Source organism: Tachyglossus aculeatus, chromosome X5 (assembly GCF_015852505.1).
Source record: "Tachyglossus aculeatus isolate mTacAcu1 chromosome X5, mTacAcu1.pri, whole genome shotgun sequence".
In the NCBI taxonomy this organism is placed as follows: Eukaryota; Metazoa; Chordata; class Mammalia; order Monotremata; family Tachyglossidae; genus Tachyglossus; species Tachyglossus aculeatus.
The window spans coordinates 14,407,011-14,415,676 of NC_052097.1; the positions used below are offsets into that span (position 1 = coordinate 14,407,011).

Below are 8,666 nucleotides of genomic sequence, written 5' to 3' on the forward strand. Positions count from 1 at the left end.
ATGGCATGGGAAAGTGGTCATCCCAACCTCACACGATTGAGCTCTGTCACAGTCGCAGCTGTGACACCCATTGCCATCCATCCGGGCCCTGAGATGCCTGAAATCCTGCTATTCCTTTCATGTTTGTCGTTGGCCTTATCTTTCATAGGTTTGTTTTTCTTTCCTGATGTGTCTGTCGCCAACCCTCTCCCTCCCATACTCTTGTATCTGTGAGTCTTCGGGAGGGCCATGCTTCAGAAGGGCCATAGCAGGGACCATGTCTATACCTTTCCCAGAGCTTAGTGCTTTACACAGAGTAAGAACTTAATAAATTCTACTGCTATCCATCACCTATTTATATATCAATCTATCTACCTACCTATCTATCCCTCTCTATATATGATCAGTAACTCTAGTTTCATCACTCCCTCTGGCAGGGGGGCAAGGGGGTTGTACCCCACTCCCCCAGCATCCCTTCAAAATGAGGTTCCAACCCTTGATGCCCCAACTGGAAGGTTCTCACTGGAGAGCTTATTACATGTTTGCAGGGTTGCACAACTAGCACAGGATAATTCATTTATCTTCCCAAGGATCAACTGAACATATCATTCGGGAAAGGAAACAAATGTAATCAATCAATCAATCAATTGAGCCTTACTGTGTTCAGAGCAGTGTACTGAGTGTTTGGGAAAATTCAAAAGAGTTGGGAGACATGATCCTGCCCTGGAAAAGCTTACAATCTACTAGGGGAGAAGATGGACTCTAAAATACATTATGGGTAGGGGGGAAGCAACAAAGTATAAGGATATGGACATAAGTTGGGGCAGGGGCAGGGTGAGTGCTTAGGGGGTTTGGACCCTTGGGGCAGGAGAATTCAGGAGGGAGATGAGTTTGGTCAGAGAAGGCAGCAGATATGATACCTCAAGAAGCATCAGGGAGTGGGCCATTGGGATAGAATAAATAATTTCTTAAGAGTAGTTTCTTGAACAGCTATTCCAAAAAATTCCTAGTTGGAATAGTACTTACTCTGTGCCTACTAGGTGATTGATTGATACTAGGTGCAAAGTGCTATACTATACTAAGTGCTAGGAAAGAGAATATGGATGAATAATATACAAGGTCCTGAGCCCTGAAGAAAAGAGGGGGAGGGTTGGTGGGAGAAATACAATGAAAAGTGGAACAATAAAAAACAGAAAAGCAACCAAAAAAGAAAACGACATAAATAAATATGATAGGAATTACAAGTTCATGCTCCTCATTTCCCAGGAAGGGTGAGTCAGAATCCAATAGTCACAGTAGAGAAGCAGTGTGGGACAGCGCAGTCCTCAGAGTCCAGCGACCTGGTTCTAGAGAAGCAGCATGGCTCAGTGGAAAGAGCCCGGGCTTTGGAGTCAGAGGTCATGGGTTCAAATCCCAGCTCTGCCACTTGTCAGCTGTGTGACTTTGGGCAAGTCACTTCACTTCTCTGTGCCTCAGTTCCCTCATCTGTAAAATGGGGATTAAGACAGTGAGCTCCCCATGGGACAACCTGATCACCCTGTAACCTCCCCAGTGCTTAGAACAGTGCTTTGCACATAGTAAGTGCTTAATAAATGCCAACATTAATTAATTAAACCTGGCTTCGCCACTTGCCTGTGGGGTGAACTTGGGCAAATTACTTAATTTCTCTGTGCCTCAGTTTCTTCATCTGTAAAATGGGGATTAGATGTCAGTTCCCCCTTGGACTTTGGGAAAGGAAAAGCATTTGATTTGATTATATTATATCTACCCCAGTGCTTGGCACAGAGTAAATGCTTAAAAAATACCACAATTATTTTTTATTAGAACAACTGCCACAAGAACACCAACCCAACTTTTCAAATGTTCAGAAGGCCTGCTGCCAGAGTGTTCTGCATACAGAAAGCACTTAATAAATACTACCACTCCTACAACTTAGCCCTCACCCTGCCTTGGCAGAGAAAGCAGCATGGGGCCCAGCATTGAGTGGATTGGTGGCTGCAGGATGTTTTCCAGGCTGTGGGACTTGCACTCTGGTATTGGAAGATGGGAACACATAAAGATCATACAACAGATCTAGTGTTAAGTCATTTTGGAAAGCTGTTGGTCCCAGTGATAAGTACAGAGAAGCAGTGTGGGCTAGAGCATATAGAGCACAGGCCTGGGCGTCAGAAGGACCTGCCTTCTAAACCTGGCTCTGCCTCTTACTTACTGTGTGACCTTGGCCAAGTCACTTAATTTCTCTCTGCCTCAGTAACCTCATCTGTAAAATGGGGATTAAGACCGTGAGCCCCATGTAGGAAAAGGACTGTGTCCAACCTGATTGGCCTGTATCTACCCCAGCGCTTAGTACAGTGCCAAGCACATAGTTAGCACTTAACAAATAATAATAATAATAATGATGATGATGATATTTGTTAAGTGCTTACTATGTGCAAAGCACTGTTCTGAACGCTAGGGAGGTTACAAGGTGATCAGATTGTCCCATGGGGGGCTCACAGTTTTAATCCCCATTTTACAGATAACTGAAGCATGGAGAAGTTAAGTGACTTGCCCAAAGTCACACAGCTGAGTTGGCGGAGCCGGAATTTGAACCCACGACCTCTGACTCCAAAGCCCGTGCTCTTTACACTGAGCCACACTGCTTCTCCAAATACTATTAAAAAACAAATACCATTAAAAAACAAACAATAAAACCCTGCTCTGAGATTCACGAGACCTGTATCCCAGACCTGGTCCCGTCTGCTGGGGTTTCAACATCAGTGATGAATGTTTTGGGATGAAGAACTAATGTGGGCAGTCTGTGAGATGGACCAGCCCATCAGGAATCCTGAAACATAGCTGGCTAATATAGGTGGGAAAGATTGCAGCAGCTAGCAGGGGGCAACGCTGACACTGTGCTGCAGTTCTACTGAACATGAATGGATCCTGCAACTTATAAACCCTTGCAGTGTGCTGCATGTCTAGCCTCTGACTTGCTTAGCACACTCTGTGCCCCAACAGGAATGTGAGTGGCAGGAAGGGAGAGCATGAGCAATGCTGCACAAGCCACTCACCCTCCTCCATGCTGGTTCTCCACCCTGAAGTCTCAAGTTCAAAACTCATTGCTTAAACCGCTACCTTGCTGGTTCAATCTCTCATCTTACCCTGACTGGATTACTGCGTCAGCTTCCTCTCTGATCTCCCATCGTCCTGCCTCTCCCCACTTCAGTCCATACTTCACGCTGCTGCCCGGATCATCTTTGTGCAGAAATGCTCTGGGCACGTTACTCCCATCCTCAAAAATCTCCAGTGGCTGCCTATCAACCTACGCATCAAGCAAAAACTCCTCACTCTCTGTTTCAAGGCTCTCCATCACCTTGCCCTCTCCTACCTCACCTCCCTTCTCTCCTTCTCCAGCACAGAGGAGCACCCTCCGCTCCTCTGCAGCCACTAACCTCCTCGCTGTACCTCGTTCTCGCCTGTCCCACCATCAACCCCTGGCCACGTCCTTATCCTGGTCTGGAATGCCCTCCCTCCACACATCCGCCAAGCTAGCTCTCTTCCTCCCTTCAAAACCCTACTGAGAGCTCACCTTCTCCAGGAGGCCTGCCCAGACTGAGCCCCCTTTTTCCTCTCCTCCTCCCCACAGCACCTGTATATATGTTTGTACAGATTTATTACTCTATTTTACTTGCACATATTTAGTATTCTATTTATTTTGTTAATGATGTGCATTTAGCTTTAATTCTGTTTATTCTGACGACTTGACACCTATCTACATGTTTTGTTTTGTTGTCTGTCTCCCACTTCTAGACTGTGAGCCCGTTGTTGGGTAGGGTCTGTCTCTATATGTTGCCAACTTGTACTTCCCAAGCGCTTAGTACAGTGCTCTACACACAGTAAGCGTTCAATAAATACGATGGAAAGAATGAATGAATGAATGAATGAATGAATGAATGAAAGTAGACTCCCTCAGAGATCAGATGAGGACAGGGAAGTTCAAACACCACCATACTCCCAGTCTCCCAAGCCTGCAGTCATGATAATGTAATAATAATAATAATAATGGTATTTGTTAAGCACTTACTATGTGCCAAGCACTGTTCTAAGCACTGGGGTAGATACAAGGTAATCAGGTTGTCCCACATGGGGCTCACAGACTTAATCCCCATTTTACAGATGAGGTAACTGAGGCACAAAGAAGTTAAGTGAATTGCCCAAAGACACACAGCTGACAAGTGGTGGAGCTGGGATTAGATCCCATGACCTCTGACTCCCATCTCTCATCCTACCCACATATTCAGTCAATCACCAAATCCTGTTAGTTCTACCATCACTACAACTCGAGAAAGTGCTCCTTTCTCTCCATCCAAACTGCTATCCCACACACACTTCCTTTCTGCCTCAACTCCTTTATCAGACTCCTCACTGATGTCCTAGTCTACAGTCTCTCTCCTCTCCAGTCCATACTTCAAGATGCTGCCTGGATCATTTTTCTAAAAAAATGTTCTTCACACCTCTCGTCTTATGCCGTCCAGTCGTTTCCGACCCATAGTGACACCACGGCCACATCTCTCCCAGAACGCCCCACTCTTCATCAGCAATCGTTCTAGTAGTGGAAATCTACCATCCGCCAAGCTAGCTCTCTTCCTCCCTTCAAGGCCCTACTGAGAGCTCACCTCCTCCAGGAGGCCTTCCCAGACTGAGCCCCTTCCTTCCTCTCTCCCTCGTCCCCCTCTCCATCCCCCTCATCTTACCTCCTTCCCTTCCCCACAGCACCTGTATATATGTATATATGTTTGTACATATTTATTACTCTATTTATTTATTTATTTTACTTGTACATATCTATTCTATTTATTTTATTTTGTTAGTATGTTTGGTTTTGTTCTCTGTCTCCCCCTTTTAGACTGTGAGCCCACTGTTGGGTAGGGACTGTCTCTATATGTTGCCAACTTGTACTTCCCAAGCGCTTAGTACAGTGCTCTGCACACAGTAAGTGCTCAATAAATACAATTGATTGATTGATTGATTGATTAATAGAGTTTTCTTGGTAACAATACAGAAGTGGCTTACCATTGCCGCCTTCCATGCAGTAAACTCAAATCTCTGCCCCTATTTCCCACGCTGCTGCTGCCTAGCACAGGTGAGTTTTACTTGTAGCAGACTGCCTTCCACTCACTAGCCACTGCCCAAGCTAGGAATGGAATGATTAGGTCTCTGCTTGACTCTCCCTCCTATAGCTGTAGCTGTGACTCGGAGAGTACTGGAAACTCTCCAGGTGCGACCCTGGGAGGGGATCACACTTCTCACTCCTTGCAAATCCCCAATAGTTTCCCATCCATCTCCACATCAAACAGTGACTCCTTATCATCAGCTCTAAGAAACTCAATCAGCTCTCTCCCCCTACTCTGTCCTTACTCCTCTCCCACTTCAGTACAGCCTACACTCTTTGCTCCTCTAACGCCAACCTACTTACTGTGCCTTGATCTCTTCTCTCTTCCGCTCTACCTTCAAATGTGCTCAAGTCTCCCCATTCTAAAAAAAAGCCCTTTCTCAATCTCATGGCCTCCAGCTATCACCCCATCTCACCACTCCCATTCCTAACTAAACTCCTTGAACAGACTATGTACACACACTGGCTTACTTTCCTCTCCCTCAACTCTCTTGCTCATGTCCTCTGTCCTGCCAGAAACTTCCTCGCCCCTCACAACTCAAAGACCACTGCTCTCCCTACCAAAATCATGTAACAATAATAACAATTATGGTACTTGTCAAGTGCTTCTATGTGACAAGCACTGTGCTAAGCACTGGGGGTAGATACAACATAATCAGAGTGGACACAGTCTCTTTCCATATGGGGCTCAAAGTCTAAGTCAGGAGTAGGATTGAATCCCCATTTTACAGATGAAGTAACTGAGGCACAGAGAAGTTAAGTGACTTGCCCAAGGTCACAAAGTAGACAAGTGGTTGTGTCAGAATTAGAACCCAGGTCCTCTGACTCTCAGGCCCGGGCTCTTTCCTCTAGACCTCGCTTTTTCCAAAGGACTGCATGTATGGGACTGGAGAGGCAGAGAGGCTACCTATAAAAGTAATCTTTTTTACACTTGCCACTGCATAGTACAGTGCCTGGCACATAGTAAGTGCTTAACAAATACTATAAGTATTATTATTATTATTATTAAAGAGTTTTACAAGAATAAAGTATTGCAACAGACCCCCAAGTAAAGCTCTCTAATAGCTAAAATTTCAGGAAACCTAAAAATATATTGCCCTTTTGCAAATGAATCAATCTGTGATGGGAAGTCATTTATCTCTCTTCTTATTTTGATGGCATTTAAGTGCTTATTATGTGCCAGGCACTGTATTAAGCGCTGGGGTAGATACAAGCTAATCAGGGCTGAACACAGTCCCTGTCCCACTTGGGACTCATAGTCTTAATCCCTATTTCTTCATTCTGCTCTCCATCGAATGGATACTATTTTACCTGCCTCTGGTCTCACTGAGATTCAGTGAAAGGTAATGAGTTCGTGCCTGTAAAGAGATTATTATAATTGAACTCTGTTTTAGAGAACTCACTCTCCTTTCTGGGACTCGGCAACCTGTCATACACAGGGCAAAAACAGAGAAATTAAATCAGAACAAGATGAGTTCACTCCTCCACAGAGTATGTGGGGTGTGTGTGGCAAAAATATTTTTACTCACTGATATGAGAAAAAAAAGTAATTTTAATCAAGGGTGAATTCTATATTTTAGAGGAAGAAAAACTGAAATGGTGTGGGATCACAACATACAATTTTACTTGGAAGATGAAGTGGTGAATTAAAAGGATAAAGCAATCAATTAAGTCACTGAACGGTTGCTACTTTTACTGGCCAATCAAAAATATGTACAATGAAACACTTCACATGACAAAAGCACCCTGTTCTCCTGCCCAGCTCCCTCCCTAACCCTGATGTCTGCACTAACTATTTTGTTGGTGAAATCGAAGCCAGCCCATCCTAACTTCCCAAAGACGCTCCATCAACACTCTACTGCTGCTTCATCACCCTTGTCCTGCTTCCCAGCAGTTTCTCAAGAGGTAATCTCCCTCTTGTTCTATGAAACCACCCCCTCTACCTGCACCTCCGACCCTATTGCTTGCTCCTACTCTCCTCCCCTCCCTCATTTCTATTTTCAACCTCTTACTCTCTGTCTCCTTCTGCTGTCTTCAAATGTGCTCAAGTCACCCTGTTCTAAAAAATGCCCTTTCTCAATCTCATGGCCTCCTCCAGCTATCCCCCCATCTCCCCACTCCCACTCCTAACTAAACTCCTTGAACAGACTATGTATACACACTGGCTTACTTTCCTCTTACTTCACTCTCTTTTCAATCCCCTGCGTTTCAACCACTTCACTCCCCTGAAACTGCACCCTCTTAGATCAACAATGGCCTCCTTATAGCCATGTCCATAAGGCTCTCCTTGACCACTCAGCTGCTTTTGATACCTGACGCCATTCACTCCTTGAAATACTATCAAGAGAACCAGTAATAACTTGCTTCTCTTCCTACTTTCTGATCCTTCTGTATTAGTTTCTTTCGCTGGCTGCTCCTCTGCTTCTCATCCTCCTATCTTGGGCGGCCCCCCAAGTCTCTGTTCTTGGTCTTCCACTCTTCTCTCTCTACACACCCCTCTCCTGGGGAACCTCACCCCCTTACCTTGCTTAAGCTACTATCTCTAATGGACCAATCAATCAATCATTTACCTTGTGCAGAGCACTGTACTAAGTATTTGTGACTCCCAAATCCATCTCTTGAGCCCTGACCTCTCATACGTCCTGTAACCCCACCTGTACTTTGCCTCCAGCACATCTCCCACCAGTAATAATAATAATAATAATGGCATTTATTAAGTGCTTACTATGTGCAAAGCATTGTTCTAAGCGCTGGAATGTGCCTTAGTTGAAAGAGCATGGGCCTGGGAATCAGAAGGACTTGGGTTCTAATTCTGGCTCTGCCACATGTCTCCTGTGTGAGCTTGGGCAGGTCACTTCACTTCTCTGGGTCTCAGTTACCTCATCTGTACAATGAGGATTAAGAGTGTCAGCCTCATGTGGAACAGGGGCTGTGTCCAACCTGATTAACTAGTATCCACCCCAGTACTTTGAACAGTGCTTGGCATGTAGAAAGTGCTTAACAAATGCCACAATCATTACTGTTATTAGCAGTGTGGCTCAGTGGAAAGAGCACGGGCTTTGGAGTCAATCAATCAATCAATCATATTTATTGAGCACTTACTGTGTGCAGAGCACTGTACTAAACACTTGGGAAGTACAAGTTGGCAACATATAGAGACAGTCCCTACCCAACAGTGGGCTCACAGTCTAGAAGGAGGAGACAGAGAACTAAACCAAACATATTAACAAAATAAAATAAATAGAATAGATATGTACAAGTAAAATAAATAAATAAATAAAGAGTAATAAATATGTACAATCATATATACATATATATAGGTGCTGTGGGGAAGGGAAGGAGGTAAGACGGGGGGATGGAGAGGTGTTGAGGGGGAGAGGAAGGAGGGGGCTCAGTCTGGGAAGGCCTCCTGGAGGAGGAGTCAGAGGTCATGGGTTCGATTCCCAGCTCTGCCAATTGTCAGCTATGTGACTTTGGGCAAGTCACTTCACTTCTCTGTGCCTCAGTTACCTCATCTGTAAAATGGGGGTTA

The 8,666-nt window shown here is 44.9% G+C and overlaps 1 non-coding gene across 1 annotated transcript; it reads right to left on the minus strand.

Moving 5' to 3' along the window:
• Positions 1-5,113: 5,113 nt before the first annotated feature.
• Positions 5,114-5,257, minus strand: LOC119947738. The gene has a single exon (XR_005456537.1). It is a non-coding gene; the product is annotated as a small nucleolar RNA SNORA7 (small nucleolar RNA).
• Positions 5,258-8,666: the final 3,409 nt, after the last annotated feature.